An 18,122-nucleotide genomic window follows, 5' to 3' on the forward strand; every position below is an offset into this window, starting at 1 on the left:
GGTTTTTTTTTCTTCGCCTTTCACAATTTAGAATTCTACATCCACGCGTTTGAGAGCGATGTGGGGGGTGGGGGGGTCGCCAAACAGAATAACAAGAATGGAGATTTTTTTTTCTTTCGAATTCGGTAAAACTCAACAAAAAGTTCGACAATTTAAAGAGCCGCGATGGTGGACGCGAGACCTCCATGGCGAACTGGACTTCCATAGTAAACTGGACTTTTATGGTAAACTGGACTCCCATCGTAAACTGGACTTCCATGGTAAACTGGACTCCCATGGTGAACTGGACTTCCGTGGTGAACTGAACTCCCATGGTGAACTGGACTTCCATGGTGAACTGGACTTCCATGGTAAACTGGACTTCCATGGTGAACTGGACTTCCATGGTGAACTGGACTCCCATGGTGAACTGGACTTCCATGGTAAACTGGACTTCCATGGTAAACTGGACTCCCATGGTGAACTGGACTTCCATGGTAAACTGGACTTCCATGGTGAACTGGACTCCCATGGTGAACTGGACTTCCATGGTAAACTGGACTTCCATGGTGAACTGGACTTCCATGGTAAACTGGACTCCCATGGTGAACTGGACTTCCATGGTAAACTGGACTTCCATGGTGAACTGGACTCCCATGGCGAACTGGACTTCATGGTAAACTGGATTACCATGGTAAATTGGATTTTCATGGTAAACTGGACTTCCATGGTAAACTGGACTCCCATGGTAAACTGGACTCCCATGGTGAACTGGACTCCCATGGTAAACTGAACTCCCATGGTGAACTAAACTCCCATGGTAAACTGGACTCCCATGGTAAACTGGACTCCCATGGTGAACTGGACTTCATGGTAAACTGGATTCCCATGGTAAACTGGACTCCCATCGTAAACTGGACTTCCATGGTAAACTGGACTTCATGGTAAACTGGACTCCCATGGTAAACTGGACTCCCATGGTAAACTGGACTTCATGGTAAACTGGACTCCCATGGTAAACTGGACTCCCATGGTAAACTGGACTCCCATGGTAAACTGGACTTCCATGGTAAACTGGACTCCCATGGTAAACTGGATTCCCATGGTAAACTGGACTTCCATTGTAAACTGGACTCCCATGGTAAACTGGATTCCCATGGTAAACTAGACTCCCATGGTGAACTAGACTCCCATGGTAAACTGGACTCCCATGGTAAACTGGATTCCCATGGTGAACTGGACTCCCATGGTAAACTAGACTCCCATGGTAAACTAGACTCCCATGATGAACTGGACTCCCATGGTAAACTAGACTCCCATGGTAAACTAGACTCCCATGATGAACTGGACTCCCATGGTAAACTAGACTTCCATGGTAAAGTTCTCATTCACTCAACCCTCTCACTTACTCTCACTCACACGGACTAACAAAGACAAAGATGCCCCGCATAGCCTTCAACGTACTGTTCGGGCAAGTGCTGTTCGCGAGCACCTATGAAGGTCAGCACGACACACGAGAGGGGGTGGGCGGCCAGCAACCCTGCCCGGCCGCCTTTGTCTCCCCAGTGGTCATGTTATTTTTTTAAAACACACCTCACCGACTACTCATGTACTAATTTTGCACGTGAGCACCGAATCGAACTCGTGTCACGCCACGTGGCCTAGCAGTTGAAACGAACCCACGGACCGTGACAGAGACACTGGCCAACACGTGACACAACAAGCGTCGTCCACCACTCAGTGGTGCTGATGCCACCACGGCGTTCGTGCCAGCCTAGGTGCACTTCGAGGCCATGTGACTCGCGTCGAAAGCCCGCTGGGCAAGAGGTTCACGGGACAGACTCAGGTGCCCATGGATCGACTGACTGAGATGGCTGGCAAGATGCACCACGTGTCCTTCCCACTGTGCCAACTTTACACGCTTTACCGGCCCTGGCGCTCCACTCGTTGTTGTGAGCTTCGCTCCTCCGCCCTCCGTTGTTGCTGGAAGGCGACTGACTCCATCTCTCCAGCAGCGCCCTTCACGAGCCTCCTCCACACTAACAAAGACCCCCCGTATAGCCTCAAGAGTCTGTTGGGGCAAGTGCTGTTAGCGAGTAGCACCTATGAAGTCCGGCACGGCACACGAGCGGGTGGGTGACCAGCCCCACGCCCGACCGCCTTTGTCTCCCCAATAATTTGAGGCTGAGTTGACCCCGAGGAGGCCCAGGACGGGTTCAGAGAATCGTCGGGTGACCGGGTGTTAGCGCAGTGCGCTAACCGCTATGCCACCGCTCCCCACTCCCACACACACCCACATACTCGCTCTGCAAAACAGGGGGAGAACATATAACAAACTCCGCGAGTGGGGAATTGAAACCAGGGCTATTCATCTTTCCATGACTTCCCAAACCCAGCGGTTGCAATTTAAATAAATCCCTCACTTCTTTTTTTTTGGTTCGCGTTAAAGTAATTTCCATTTCAGAAGCATTTTGGCCCCCCGAAAAAAAATTCAACCAGATCATCTCGGGAAATTTTCCATTCGCGTGCCGGGCGCGTTGCGTGCGAGAGCCAGGGGGACGGGCCCTTCAAACATCACGGACACTCGCACAAAGGCAAAGATGGCCCGGATAGCCTCGCCAGATTGTTGGGGCAAGGGGCTGTCAGCAAGTGCAGGAATGACGGGACGGTGCGGCAAGGCTTGTGTGTCCCACGCGCTGCTGATGCCTTTAACACAACCGCACAGGGTACTAGCTTAAGGCTGAGTCGACCTAGGAGAGGCCCACGACCTTGTCATATATTCGCCGTCACTGTGAGTGGCCGGGAATTCGAACTCGTGTCCACCGGGTTCATAGCGCAGCGCACTCCCCACGACACTCACACACAAAGATGAAGAACCCATCCTCCACCCCCCCCCCCGTGTGACATTAAACAGACTGTTGGGGCCAGTTCTGTGAGCGTGTATCGGCACGGCGCACGAGACCGCCTTTGTACCCCCAGAGTTAACCGTTCATTCAGACGCTGTCTTCCCGACAGCCCTGTTCTTCACCTGAGGACGGCTGCTTGCGTTGTGGCCGAAACGTCGTGAGAATTGTATTTTATTATGTTTTATTTTTATTATTGTATTATTTCCCTTCTACGTGACTTTACCGAAAGAACCAAGAAGATGAATCCCAGCAGTCACGAAAGCTTTAAATAGAAATTTAATCGCCTCTACGGGGAGGGATTATTTCCTTTGTCAAGGCGCCCTTCCTTCCCTAACCCAGCTTTAATATACGCTGCCAAGCTTGGTGGTGCTCATTCAGACGCTGTCTTTCCGACAGCCCTGTTCTTCACCTGAGGACGGCTGCTTGCGTTGTGGTCGAAACGTCGTGAGAATTAATTCTAGATTTGAAGCTTTCGTGACTGCAAGGATTCATATTCTTAGGTTTTTTTCGGTAAAGTCACGTGAGTTTACCGAAAAAACTTAAGAATATGAGTCGTGAGAATTGTATTTTATTATGTTTTATTTCATTTTATTATTTCCCTTCTACCTGACTTTACCGAAAGAACCAAGAAGATTAACCGCTACCATTAGGCCGCTCACTCCCCACTCGACTCTCGCACACATTACACACACCCAGACACAGACTCTCCCTCCTTTTTTTTTAAACGCTCAGACGAGAAAGATGCTCAGTCTTTCGGCACTTTACTTCGTTCATCATGTCGTTTGTTTGTATTTTTTTAAATCAAAGATACAACGCGGGTTCCCCGTGTAACATTAGTCCCATTGTGTGTTACTGTGTTCATAGACACCAACAAGAAACACAAATCACCCTCAAAAACCCATCACCAGATCCCCTGCTGCTGCGCTACCAGCAGCATAGCGGCAAAGGCACCTCCCTCCCTCCCCCCTCCCCTCCCTTCCCTCCCCTCCCCTCCCTCCCTCCCTCCCTCCCTCCCTCCCTCCCTCCCTCCCTCCCCTCCCCTCTCTCCCTCCCTCCCTCCCCTCCCTCCCCTCCCCTCCCCTCTCCTCCCCTCCCTCCCTCCCCTCCCTCCCCTCCCTCCCCCCTCTCCCTTCCCTCCCCCTCCCTCCCTCCCTCCCTCCCCTCCCCTCCCCTCCCCTCTCTCCCCCCTCCCTCCCCCCCTCCCTCCCCCCCTCCCTCCCCTCCCTCCCCCCTCCCTTCCCCCCTCCCTCCCCCCCTCCCTCCCTCCCCTCCCCTCCCCTCCCCTCCCTCCCTCCTCAGGCACGCGCGTTCAGTCGGAAAACTCTTTAAACGATCTGGCCATGTCAACGCTGGGGGGGGGGGGGGGGTGATGGCGAGGGGGCTCCCTCCACTCTCTGCAGAGTCAGTGACACGGAGATGCTCAAAGCAAAGTGTGCGATGTTAACCACACAGAAGTGTCTGGGGAGAGGGGGGGGGTGTGGAGGAAGTTAAATGTTAGTGAAACTGGGTCTCTATGCGAGTCTGTGGGTCTCTATGTAAGTCTGTGGGTCTCTATCTAAATTTATGGGTCTCTATGTAAGTCTATGGGTTGCTATGTAAGTCTATGGGTCTCTATGCAAGTCTATGGGTCGCTATGTAAGTCTATGGGTCTCTGTGCAAGTCTATGGGTCTCTGTGCAAGTCTATGGGTCTCTATGCAAGTCTATGGAGCTCTATGTAAGTCTATGGATCTCTATGTAAATATATGGGTCTCTGTGTAAGTCTATGGGTCTCTATGTAAGTCTATGGGTCTCTATGCAAGTCTATGGGTCGCGATGTAGGTCTATGGGTCTCTATGTAAGTCTATGGGTCTCTGTGCAAGTCTATGGGTCTCTATGCCAGTCTATGGAGCTCTATGCAAGTCTATGGGTCTCTATGCAAGTCTATGGGTCTCTATGTAAGTCGATGGTGATTTAGAGCGCAGGGCATCTCTTTCTCATCATCAGTGGAAGCCGACGTCTCTCGGAGGCCACTTGCAGAGGGGGAGAGAGAGGGAGGGAGAGGAACGTTTCGTGGTCTCTCACCCGCTGAACTCCCCCCACCCCCTCTACCGAATTCCCTGGAAACATCCTCGGAAGTGCTCTCGGTTTGCCTACCGAGCGCACGCCGCTAACGTAATGGCGAGGCCATCGTTAGACTCTACGCAGATGGAATTAGGTGGCATTTTTTTGGATTTTTTTGGGAATTCGGTGGATATTGGGTGGAATTAGGTGGAATTGTTGGGATTTGTTTGGAATTAGATGGAATTAGGTGGAAATGTTTGAAATTAGGTGGAATTGTTTGGAATTAGGTGGAATTGTTTGGAATTAGATGGAATTGTTTGGAATTAGGTGGAATTGTTTGGAATTAGGTGGAATTGTTGGGAATTGTTTGGAATTAGGTGGAAATGTTTGAAAGTAGGTGGAATTGTTTGGAATTAGGTGGATTTGTTTATAATTTTTGGAATTAGGTGGAATTGTTTGAAATTGTTTGGAATTAGATGGAATTGTTTCTAATTTTTGGAATTAGGTGGAATTGTTTGGAATTAGGTGGAATTGTTTCTAATTTTTGGAATTAGGTGGAATTGTTTAGAATTATGTGGAATTGTTTAGAATTTAGTGGAATTGTTTAGAATTTAGTGGAATTGTTTAGAATTTAGTGGAATTGTTTAGAATTTAGTGGAATTGTTTAGAATTTAGTGGAATGTATTTGGAGTTCGGCGGGGTGGATATACGTGAAGTGTAACTTTTTCTTCAAAATTGCGTGTAATGTGATCGGGGTGTTTTGTGCAGTCGTTGGTGAGCGGACTGAGACCATCAAACTCCAATGCCCATCTCGGTGACCTGACCTCCTCCTCCACCCTGCACACCACTCGTCCCACCTATCGTCACCGAGTTTATTATTTATTAACACGCATTTACATTCGTGCGATATTTTAAATTTCCCACGTGACGCGCAGTTGTTTTTGCCCTACGTGCTACTTTGCAGTTCTCTCTTTTTTATTTACACGCTTTTATTTAACTCACTCTGTCTGTTGTTGTATCCTCAAAAAAAATCTTGTAACTAAAATTTTTACCCACTTCCCAATGTGCTATCGACTGCAAACTTGGCATACTTATGTCATACTGATGACAAGACTATATTCTATCATAAAAAAATAAAAAAACATATTTTAAAACATTCTTTTACACGCTTTTGATAAACTCACCCTGTCTGTTGTCGTATCCTCACATCTTGTAACTCAATTTTAACCCACTTCCCAATGTCGTATCGACTACAAACTTGGTATACTACTGGTAGGAACCTCCTGGTTACACCAGCCCACAGGGGATTGCTGTGTCCGTCGTTCAGGGAGGGGCTGGGTGGGGAGGGAGGGGCTGGGTGGGGAGAGGAGGGTGGGGAGGGGCTGGGTGGGGAGGGAGGGGCTGGGTGGGGAGAGGAGGGTGGGGAGGGGCTGGGTGGGGAGGGTGGGGAGGGGCTGGGTGGGGAGGGTGGGGAGGGGCTGGGTTGGGAGGATGGGGCTGGGTGGGTGGAGGGGTAGGGCTGGGTGGGGAGGGAGGGGTTGGGTGGGGAGGGGAGGGTGGGGAGGGGCTGGGTGGGGAGGGTGGGGAGGAGCTGGGTGGGGAGGGATGGTGGGGCTGGGTGGGGAGGGTGGGGAGGGGCTGGGTGGGGAGGGTGGGGAGGGGTTGGGTGGGGAGGGTGGTGCTGGGTGGGGGGTGGGAGGGGTGGGTCTGGCTGGGGAGGGGCTGGTCATGCCGTGGTGCCCTTATAAAACTCAACGTTTAACCTACTCACGCCGGCTTGTGCCCGCCCTCACAGTCGGGCATATTTGCGGAATACACCACGCCGCCGTTGACCCTGGCCATTGACCGAGCAACCCAACGTTCCTACCAGCTCCCTCCGCAGGAATGTGTTTATGTCATACTGGTGACAATACTATATTCTATCATAAAAAGAAAAAAATGTATATTTTTAAACAATCTTTTTTATATGTTCTGTTTCGGCTTGGGTCTAAAAGTGTCCACGCTCAACTCACGTTGGCTATAAATGACCACGGTCCCTTACGTTATGGCAAGCCTTGGGGCCACTTCCTGGAGTCGTGTGGAGTTCTGCCATTACTCGTACGGTACATTTCATTAAAGCGTGTTTTAAAAAAGAAAGGTTTTTTTTGACATGTGTTTTCACGTTGTGATTTTTTGGATGGCAACCCAGGAGGGCAACTGTTGCTAATGAGGCTCCTGATCTTCATCTGTTTACTTCTCACCCGGGTTCAACGACATCCACTCGAGCTCTCGAACTGACGCCAATTTCCCTCCCTGATGGTCACAAATGACTGCACACGCGAATACGAATAAATACAAACCCTCCATCGCATTCGCTGTGATTCTCGCAGTTAATTTGACAAAATGTTTGACATTTTTTAAAAATGTATTTATCTATATCCGTTTGATTTTCAAGCGACGAACATTACTCGACACTAAACTATATCTTTTTTTAGCAGGTAAGGCCCACCTGGTTATCACAAATAATAGCTCAACGAAGTAGCTAATCGTGTGGAAAATGACAGCAGCCAAATGATATAAACGCTTGTTTCTAAATGTGGAGGTAAAAAGCGGAGGATCTGGAGAAGAATCCACGCCACCATGGGGGGAGAGAGACACGCAAACTCCAAATATACAGCAGCAGGCGTCAGGGTCGGGATCGAACCCACGACCTCCTGTACACCAGGCGAGGTAGTTAACATCTCCTAGCCACCGCGATGATGATGAGAGAGAGATACGCAATCTTCAAACATACAGTAGGCGTCAGGGTCGGGATCGAACCCACGACCTCCCAGGGGAGATAGTCAACATCTCCTAGCCACCGTGATGATGATGAGAGAGAGACACGCAAACTCCAAATATACAGCAGCAGGCGTCAGGGTCGGGATCGAACCCACAATCTCCTGTATACCAGGCGAGGTAGTTAACATCTCCTAGCCACCGTGATGATGATGATCAGAGAGAGACATACAAACTCCAAATATACAGCAGCAGGCATCAGGGTTGGGATCGAACCCACGACCTCCTGTATACCAGGCGAGGTAGTTAACATCTCCTAGCCACCGTGATGATGATGATGAGAGAGACACGCAGACTCCAAATATACAGCAGCAGGCGTCAGGGTTAGGATCAAACCCACGACCTCCTGTATACCAGGCGAGGTAGTCAACATCTCCGAGCCACCGTGATGATAATGATGAGAGAGAGACACGAAAACTCCAAATATACAGCAGCAGGCGTCAGGGTCGGGATCGAACCCACAACCTCCTCCGTACCAGGCGAGGTAGTTAACATCTCACCACGGGGAGAGAGAGAGAGAGAGACACGCAAACTCCAAATATACAGCAGGCGTCAGGTTCGGGATCGAACCAACGACCTCCTGTGTACCAGGCGAGGTAGTTAACATCTCCTAGCCACCGTCATGATGATGATGAGAGAGAGATACATGCAAACTCAAAATATACAGCAGCAGGCGTCAGGGTCGGAATCGAACCCACGACCTCCTGCGTACCAGGCGAGGTAGTCAACATCTCCCCACTCCTTGTGGCCGAGTGGCCAGTGAGAACGTAAAGTGTGCGGAACAGAGTTCCCTTGGTGAGATCTAGAAAAAAATCCGCGGATGCTGTTCGTGTGCCTTCCGCGGATTTCTTTCCCCCATCCCACCCCACCCCCTCCCTCCGCACGACGGCTGATCCAGAGTGGAGAAATCCGCGCCCTCCCGGCGCATTCCCCGACGGATCGCTTCCTTCCTCCCACCTCCTCCTCCTCCTTCAGCTCGCACCACTGTTTTCCATCATCACGCGGCACTAACGGTCCCGGCCACCCGGGGTTCGATTCCTGAACCGGCAAATTAATTTATTGAACGTTGTATTTTAGCATTAACCGGCCACAATTTGCAAGACGGTGCTTTTTCTGGAAGATTTTTTTGTTGTTTTTTCCGGGATTTTTACGTTTGCGCATAGTCACTTAAGGATGTTTTATTCTTCTTGGTTCTTTCGGTAAAGTCACGTAGAATGGAAATAAAAAAAAGCATAATAAAATACAATGGAAATAATAAAATAATAAAAATCAAACATAATAAAATATTTTTTTAAATGTTTTTTATAATTATTTTATTATTTCCATTCTACGTGACTTTACCGAAAGAACCAAGAAGATGAATCCCTGCAGTCACGAAAGCTTTAAATCGAAATTTTGATGTTTTCTTGTTCATGTTTTTTTTTTGCGGTTGCACCCGATTCAAGAGCCGGGGGGTGGTGGGTGACATGATGGATGCGTTGGCAAATGGTTGGGTGCTATGAAGAAGTGAGTTCATTTACAAGGCTCAAGTTGATGGTTTGTGCAACAAGGTGAGAGGGAACTCAAGAGACCGGGTCTCATTTGCAAGCGTGACCCACGAGACGCGATTCTGCTGCGACTAGGGAGGCGATAATTGCTTGCTGTGTGCTGTGTGCGTGCAATCCCGGTTGACTCATTTGCGGTGTCATTTTTAGAATTTGTAAAAAAAAAAACTCACGGCCTACTCTGGCAAATTACGTTACTGGATCTGTGCTAACGTCCCAGAGCGTGAAGCAGTGATATTGAATATAATAATTATATTATTACTTTTCCACACGCGCAGTATTAACTCGGGCGGCCGCTGGGTTCGAACCGCGATGCTGTGCGCAACTGCAGGCCCGCCTCACCTCCCTCTGGATCGGCGTCACGCTCGGCATCTGATTCATATGAATCACATGAGTTGCAGCGGATATAGAACAACATTCACAAGCGCTAACACAAATCGACTGATTTACATGTCAAGGGCAGTGCAAGGATCGATGAACGAGTGACTGTAACAGAGGACACGTGGGGGGGGGGGGGGTCACGAAGGGGCTATAGGGGAGGGACGGGAAGAAGTGGAGGGGCGAAAGGAGGGAAGAGGCATGGGGGAGGGAGAAGAGGTGAGGCACAGAGAGAGGAAGGGAAGGAGGTTAAGGAGGGGAACTGCTTAAAATACAGAGAGAATGTTGAGTCTATGGGCAGTGTTGAGTCTATGGGCAGCGTTGAGTCTATGGGCAGCGTTGAGTCTATGGGCAGTGTTGAGTCTATGGGCAGTGTTGAGTCTATGGGCAGTGTTGAGTCTACGGGCAGTGTTGAGTCTAAGGGCAGTGTTGAGTCTATAGGCAGTGTTGAGTCTATGGGCAGTGCTGAGTCTATGGGCAGTGTTGAGTCTATGGGCAGTGTTGAGTCTACGGGTAGTGCTGAGTCTATGGGCAGTGTTGAGTCTATGGGCAGTGTTGAGTCTATGGGCAGTGTTGAGTCTATGGGTAGTGCTGAGTCTATGGGCAGTGTTGAGTCTATGGGCAGTGTAGAGTCTATGGGCAGTGTTGAGTCTATGGGCAGTGTTGAGTCTATGGGCAGTGTTGAGTCTATGGACAGTGTTGAGTCTATGGGCAGTGCTGAGTCTATGGACAGTGCTGAGTCTATGGTGCAGTGTTGAGTCTATGGGTAGTGTTGAGTCTATGGACAGTGTTGAGTCTATGGGCAGTGCTGAGTCTATGGGCAGTAGTTGAGTCTATGGGCAGTGTTGAGTCTATGGTCAGTGTTGAGTCTATGAGCAGTGTTGAGTCTATGGGCAGTGTTGAGTCTATGAGCAGTGTTGAGTCTATGGGTAGTGCTGAGTCTATGAGCAGTGTTGAGTCTATGGGCAGTGTTGAGTCTATGGTGCAGTGTTGAGTCTATGGGTAGTGTTGAGTCTATGGACAGTGTTGAGTCTATGGGCAGTGCTGAGTCTATGGGCAGTGTTGAGTCTATGGGCAGTGTTGAGTCTATGGGCAGTGTTGAGTCTATGGTCAGTGTTGAGTCTATGAGCAGTGTTGAGTCTATGGGCAGTGTTGAGTCTATGAGCAGTGTTGAGTCTATGGGTGACAGTGTTGAGTCTATGGGGCAGTGTTGAGTCTACGGGTAGTGCTGAGTCTATGAGCAGTGTTGAGTCTATGGGCAGTGTTGAGTCTATGGGCAGTGTTGAGTCTATGGGCAGTGTTGAGTCTATGGCCAGTGTTGAGTCTATGGGCAGTGCTGAGTCTATGGGCAGTGTTGAGTCTATGGGCAGTGCTGAGTCTATGGGCAGTGTTGAGTCTATGGGCAGTGTTGAGTCTATGGGCAGTGCTGAGTCTATGGGCAGTGTTGAGTCTACGGGCAGTGCTGAGTCTATGGGCAGTGCTGAGTCTATGGGTAGTGTTGAGTCTATGGGCAGTGTTGAGTCTATGGGCAGTGCTGAGTCTATGGGTAGTGTTGAGTCTATGGGCAGTGTTGAGTCTATGGGCAGTGTTGAGTCTATGGGTAGTGTTGAGTCTATGGGCAGTGTTGAGTCTATGGGTAGTGTTGAGTCTATGGGTAGTGTTGAGTCTATGGGCAGTGTTGAGTCTATGGCCAATAGAGAAGAGGTGAGGAGGGGGGCTGCTTCGTGTACACAGGGTCGTTCATTCGCCGCGTTTTGGCGAAAGTTAAATTTGACTTGTCCGAGACGTTTGTCCCAGCGTGGAAGAGTAGGCCAAAAACATACGCCATGCTCCCTCGAGTTCCATGTAACGGTGCATCCCTGCCATTGCAGGCAGAGCGGCCTCTAGTGGACGTCTATGAAAAAGAGCTTAATAGCTCATCGGATTCCTCCAGAATAAATACGAACAGTATTCTTATTCTGATTGCGGAGGCGACATCTGCCAGCAATTGATCAAAGCAATTGCAGGGCTGCGCCTTTGCTCGCTTCACAGCGACCTCGGCAGGAAATGACCCTGCTCGTTCTAGATTTGAAGCTTTCGTGACTGCAAGGATTCATATTCTTAGGTTTTTTCGGTAAAGTCACGTAGGTAAAAAAAATTAAAATTCATAAAAGTAAAATAAAATAAAAATCACGACGTTTCGGAGGCAACACAAGCTTCCGTCTTCAGGTGGAACCGTCACAGCCACGACAGCTATATCACGTAAATGAAAAATTACAAGAGATACCACTCCGTTTATATAATGATTGAAGAGGGGAAGGGCCAAGTACGGCACAATTTTTATTAATATGGTAAGGTGAGGCTTAAGACTAAGAATAGACTGCATAACAAAAGACTGAGCCTTTGTTATGGAGAGGTGCGGTTTGTGACTCCGCCTAGCCTACATAACAAAAGTGTGAGATAAGAAAGAAAAAACGAAACGAATTAAATAAACCCTGACAGATTCCATTCGCTCGTGAGCTCGTGAGACGTTAAAGACCTCTGTCTGCCACACGCGAGACTTTGTACAAGAAAGCAAGCGACGTGAAATAGAATGTGAATATTCTCTCCAGCGTCTCACTATTGTTCATTAAATCGATCATCTATGTGCTATGAGCAAAGGGCTATTGTCTGAAACGTCGCCTATGATATAGTTTGAATTTCAAGGTCACGCGGTGTTGTCGTTGAGTGTATAAACTGTGCCTGTGCACCACTTGGAACGTGGCAACAGCAGCAGAAGCAGCATCACCAAATAATTTCATAATCGAAATATCGGATTGGCAATTAAACACATTCCTGCGGAGGGAGCTGGATGGAACGTTGGGTTGCTCGGTCAATGGCCAGGGTCAACGGCGGCGTGGTGTATTCCGCAAATATGCCCGACTGTGAGGGCGGGCACAAGCCGGCGTGAGTAGGTTAAACGTTGAGTTTTATAAGGGCACCACGGGGTGACCAGCCCCTCCCCACCCAGCCCCACCCCTCCCACCCCCCACCCAGCCCCTCCCCACCCTCCCCACCCAGCCCCTCCCCACCCTCTCCTCCCTCCCCACCCAGCCCCACCCTCCCCACCCAGCCCCTCCCTCCCTCCCCACCCAACCCCTCCCTGCACGACGGACGGACGGGCACAATAATCCCCTGTGGGCTGGTGTAACCAGGAGGTTCCTACCAGTAAAATGTGACAATCGGGTTGGCTGTCAAGCGACGAATACGACTCTCATATGACAGAGCGGGTGGGAAAGTGCTTCCCCTCCACTGTGTGTGCGTGTGTGTGCGTGTGTGTGCGTGTGTGTGTGCGTGTGTGTGTGCGTGTGTGTGTGCGTGTGTGTGTGTGTGCGTGTGTGTGTGTGTGCGTGTGTGTGTGTGTGCGTGTGTGTGTGCGTGTGTGTGTGCGTGTGTGTGTGTGTGTGTGCGTGTGTGTGTGCGTGTGTGTGTGCGTGTGTGTGTGCGTGTGTGTGTGCGTGTGTGTGTGCGTGTGTGTGTGTGTGCGTGTGTGTGTGTGTGCGTGTGTGTGTGCGTGTGTGTGTGCGTGTGTGTGTGCGTGTGTGCGTGTGTGTGTGCGTGTGTGTGTGCGTGTGTGTGTGCGTGTGTGTGTGTGCGTGTGTGTGTGCGTGTGTGTGTGCGTGTGTGTGTGCGTGTGTGTGTGCGTGTGTGTGTGCGTGTGTGTGTGCGTGTGTGTGTGCGTGTGTTGTGTGCGTGTGTGTGTGCGTGTGTGTGTGCGTGTGTGTGTTGCGTGTGTGTGCGTGTGTGTGCGTGTGTGTGTGCGTGTGTGTGTGCGTGTGTGTGTGCGTGTGTGTGTGCGTGTGTGTGTGCGTGTGTGTGTGCGTGTGTGTGTGCGTGTGTGTGCGTGTGTGTGTGCGTGTGTGTGTGCGTGTGTGTGTGCGTGTGTGTGTGCGTGTGTGTGTGCGTGTGTGTGTGCGTGTGTGTGTGCGTGTGTGTGTGCGTGTGTGTGTGCGTGTGTGTGTGCGTGTGTGTGTGCGCGTGTGTGTGTGCGTGTGTGTGTGCGTGTGTGTGTGCGTGTGCGTGTGCGTGTGTGTGTGCGTGTGTGTGTGCGTGTGTGTGTGCGTGTGTGTGTGCGTGTGTGTGTGCGAATCATGGATCACCGAATGGGATCTCAGAGGTAGCCCTGTGATATCTGCTTCCGCGGGCTGGTCTCCATAGCACATGGCTCTGCACGGGATTGATTTGTTTCGTAAAATCTCGCGACATTACGAATACCGTTAAGTCGCGCTGCTCGTGCTACGTGAGCATTGTGTTGGCGTCACAACGCCAACAAAACAATATATTGTTATTGTTGTTGGCTGTATGTGTGCACCGTCTCCAAAGCAGCAGCAGCAGCAGAAACAGCTTTATAGCTCGTCGGATTCATCCAGTGTTAATACATACTCCGATTGTGAACAGGATCACCCAAGTATTTGTTTAACATCAAGCAATGCACCGCAGAATGTACATGTCCCTTCTCGTGGAATTAATATGAACTTGACATAGCGGATATGTCAATGCATCGGCCGCCACGGCAGCTAGGAGATGTTAACTACCTCGCCTGGTCTACAGAAAATTGTGGGTTCGATTCCGACCCTGACGCCTGCTGCTGTATATTTGGAGTTTGCGTGTCTCTCTCTCTCTCATCATCATCACGGTGGCGAGGAGATGTTAACTACCTCGCCCGGTATACAGGAGGTCGCGGGTTAGATCCCGACCCTGACGCCTGCTGCTGTATATTTGGAGTTTGCGTGTCTCTCTCTCTCTCATCATCATCACGGTGGCGAGGAGATGTTAACTACCTCGCCAGGTCTACAGGAGGTCGTGGGTTCGATCCCGACCCTGATGCCTGCTGTATATTTGGAGTCTGCGTGTCTCTCTCTCATTATCATCATCACGGTGGCTAGGAGATGTTAACTACCTCGCCTGGTGTACAGAAGATCGTGGGGGTCGATCCCGACCCTGACGTCTGCTGCTGTATATTTGGAGTTTGCGTGCCTCTTTCCCCGTGGTCGCGTGGATTTTTCTCCAGGTTGTCCGGTTTTCCCCTCCACATGTCGAATGAACATCACAAGTTTAGAGTATTTGTTTGCTGCTATACATGTCCACATAAGTCACTTTTGTTGAGCCATCATTTGTGGCCAAGTCGCTTGCGAAAACGAGCTATATAGCTCAATAGATCTTCGCTGGTAAAATACAAATAGTTTTAGTATGAATATAATTCTAATCCATCCAAACAGAGATCAACACACACACATACACACACACTCACAAACTGATTCCCCGTATGGCCTTGAACAGACTGTTGGGGCAAGTGCTGTTAGCGAGCAGGACCTATGAAGGCCTGCACGGCACACGAGCGGGTGGGTGACCAGCCCCACGCCCGGCCGCCTTTGTCTCCCCAATAATTTGAGGCTGAGTTGACCCAGGGGAGGCCCAGGACGGGTTCAGAGAATCGTCGGGTGACCGGGTTAGCAGCGCAGTGCGCTAACCGCTATGCCACCGCTCCTCACTCACACACACCCGTCTTTGTATTCCCGGTGCTGACGTTCCCACGCCGTATCAAGCACTCATTCCCGCTCACAGCCAACACCAGTGACGATTATCTGAATCGGTCACGGGCCTCTCCTAGGTCGACTCAGCCTCAAATGGCCACCTTATGCGGTGTGTACACATCGCACCGGGCACAGCCGAGGGTGATGCTGACCACCCACGCCCTCGTGAGCCGTGCCGGTCTTCACAGGTGCCACTCGCTCATAGCACTTGCCCCAACAGTCGGGCGTCTTTGTCTTGTGGAAGACGACTACTTCGCTGTTCCATTCCCGCTCAGCGATGGGCGACGAGATACCTGTGGCCGGTCGTGAGCCCTCCCCTGGGTCGCCTCGGCCTTGATTAACGAGTCCCCCGGAGCGGTGTTGCTCAAACATCACCACTTGGGGAGGCAAAGGTGGCTGTGTTTGGTGGCCGAACTTACCTTGAGAGGTGCTCGCTGATTTGCCCTTGCCCCAACAGTCTGGTAAAGATGACTGAGCGGGGGTCACCTTTGTATTTGCTTGAGTGTGGTGTGTGTGTGTGGTGCGTGGTGTTTGTGCAGAACAGGTACTCACGGTATATGCCTTCTGAAAAATCTTGAGTTGACAAGTCCAGACAGCGCGCGTGCGTGTTCACGTGTGCGCGTCTATCCCCACGTGTGCGTGTGTCCACGTGTGTGTGTGTGTGTGTCCACGTGTGTGTGTGTGTGTGTGCACGCTCCTGCACGCGGATCGTGCACAGGTGAGCGACTGGGCGTTCCGTGAGCTGCGCGAGGTTTTATAGTGACAGCTGGCACACACACACACACGTGCGCGCGTGCGTGAGTGAGTGCGCGCGCGTGTGCGTGTGTGTGCGTGTGTGTGTGTGCGCGTGTGCGTGTGTGTGAATGGATTAGCGGGCGTGTGAGTGTGTGTGTGTGGCACTTGCCCCAACAGTATGTGAAGGCTATACGGGGATCTTTGTCTTTGTGTGTGAGTCTATGCGAGTGTGTGTGAATGGGTTAGCGGGCGTGTGAGTGTGTGTGGCACTTTCCCCAACAGTCTGTGAAGGCTACACGGGGGATCTTTGTCTTTGTGTTAGTGTGTGTGAATGGGTTAGCGGGCGTGTGAGTGTGTGTGTGTGGCACTTGCCCCAACAGTCTGTGAAGGCTATACGGGGATCTTTGTCTTTGTGTGTGAGTCTGTGTGAGTGTGTGAATGGGTTAGCGAGCGTGTGAGTGTGTGTGGCACAGCACTTGCCCCTACAGTCTGTGAAGGCTATACGGGGGATCTTTGTATTTGTGTGCGTGTGTGTGAGTGTGTGTGAATGGGTTAGCGGGCGTGTGAGTGTGTGTGTGTGGCACAGCACTTGCCCCTACAGTCTGTGAAGGCTATACGGGAGATCTTTGTCTTTGTGTGTGAGTCTGTGTTAGTGTGTGTGAGTGGGTTAGCGGGCGTGTGAGTGTGTGTGTGTGGCACAGCACTTGCCCCTACAGTCTGTGAAGACTATACGGGGGATCTTTGTCTTTGTGTGTGAGTCTGTGTGAGTGTTTGCGAGTGGGCGAGGGGTCTTTTTGGGCCAGTGCGAGGATGTGTGTGTATGTTTGTGCGCGTGTGTGTGTGAACGGGTGAGTGTATGCGTGCGTGTGTGTATGTGTGAGTGTGTGTGTGTGCGTGTGAGTGTGTGTGTGCGTGTGAGTGTGTGTGTGCGTCTGAGTGTGTGTGTGTGTGTGGACGTGTGAGTCTATGCATGCGTGTGAGTGTGTGTGTGCGGAGCGGTTGTGTTGCGGTCACCACCAGTGACGATTATCCGAATCGGTCCTGGGCCTCCCCTAGGTCGACTCAGCCTCAAATGAGTATCTGGTGTGGAGTGAAAAATATCACTACTGGGGAGACAAAGGCGGCCGGGCGTGGTGCCGGCCACCCACCCCCTCGTGTGCCATACGGGCCTTCATAGGTGCTCGCTAACAGCACTTGCCCTCACAATATGTTGAGGCTATACGGGGGATTTTTGTCTTTGTGCAGTGGTAGTGGTGGTCGTGGATGTTCCGAAAACGTAAACCTTAATGAATGAATGCGCTTGTTAATTTAGACACACACTCACACAAAGACAAAGATCCCCCGTGTAACCTTAAGCAGACTGTCGGGGCAAGCGCTGTTTGCGAGCATCTATGAAGGCCGGCACGGCACACGAGGGGGTGGGTGGCCAGCACCACGCCCGGCCGCCTTTGTCTCCCCAGTGGCGATGTTTACACACCGCACCAGGCACTCATTTGAGGCTGAGTCGACACTCTCTCACTCTCTCACACTCTCACACTCACTCTCACAATCACTCTCTCACACTCTCACACTCACTCACACTCTCACACACCCTCTCAGACACTCTCTCACTCACTCTCACACTCTCACTCACTCTCTCATTCACTCTCTCACTCACTCTCACACTCTCACTCACTCTCTCACACTCACTCTCACACTCTCACGCTCTCACTCACTCTCTCACACTCACTCTCACACTCTCTCACTCACTCTCTCACACTCACTCACTCTCTCACTCTCACACTCTCACTCACTCTCTTACACTCACTCTCACACTCTCTCACTCACTCTCTCACTCTCACTCACTCTCTCACACTCACACTCTCACACTCACTCACTCTCTCACACTCACTCTCACACTCACTCTCTCACACTCACTCTCTCACACTCACTCACTCTCTCACTCTCACACTCTCACTCTCACTCACTCTCTTACACTCACTCACACTCTCACACTCACTCTCACAATCACTCTCTCATACTCTCACACTCACTCTCACTCTCACACTCTCTCACTCTCACTCTCTCACACTCACTCACTCTCTCACTCTCACACTCTCACTCTCACTCACTCTCTTACACTCACTCACACTCTCACACTCACTCTCACAATCACTCTCTCACACTCTCA

General features: G+C 50.8%; 1 protein-coding gene across 1 annotated transcript in view; it reads right to left on the reverse strand.

The window, feature by feature from the left end:
• The window catches only part of LOC133356962 (collagen alpha-1(X) chain-like), a 51,941-nt gene extending 35,996 nt beyond the window's left edge, over positions 1 to 15,945 (reverse strand). The window contains exon 1 of the mRNA XM_061574686.1: positions 15,770 to 15,945. The gene's annotated coding sequence lies outside the window, so the exon portion shown is untranslated. The remainder of the gene's footprint in view (positions 1 to 15,769) is intronic.
• Between the last annotated feature and the right edge of the window lie 2,177 nt (positions 15,946 to 18,122).

The sequence above is a fragment of the Lethenteron reissneri genome, chromosome 56 (genome assembly GCF_015708825.2).
Source record: "Lethenteron reissneri isolate LAM-NWPU_2019-01 chromosome 56, ASM1570882v1, whole genome shotgun sequence".
Lineage (NCBI taxonomy): Eukaryota > Metazoa > Chordata > Hyperoartia > Petromyzontiformes > Petromyzontidae > Lethenteron > Lethenteron reissneri.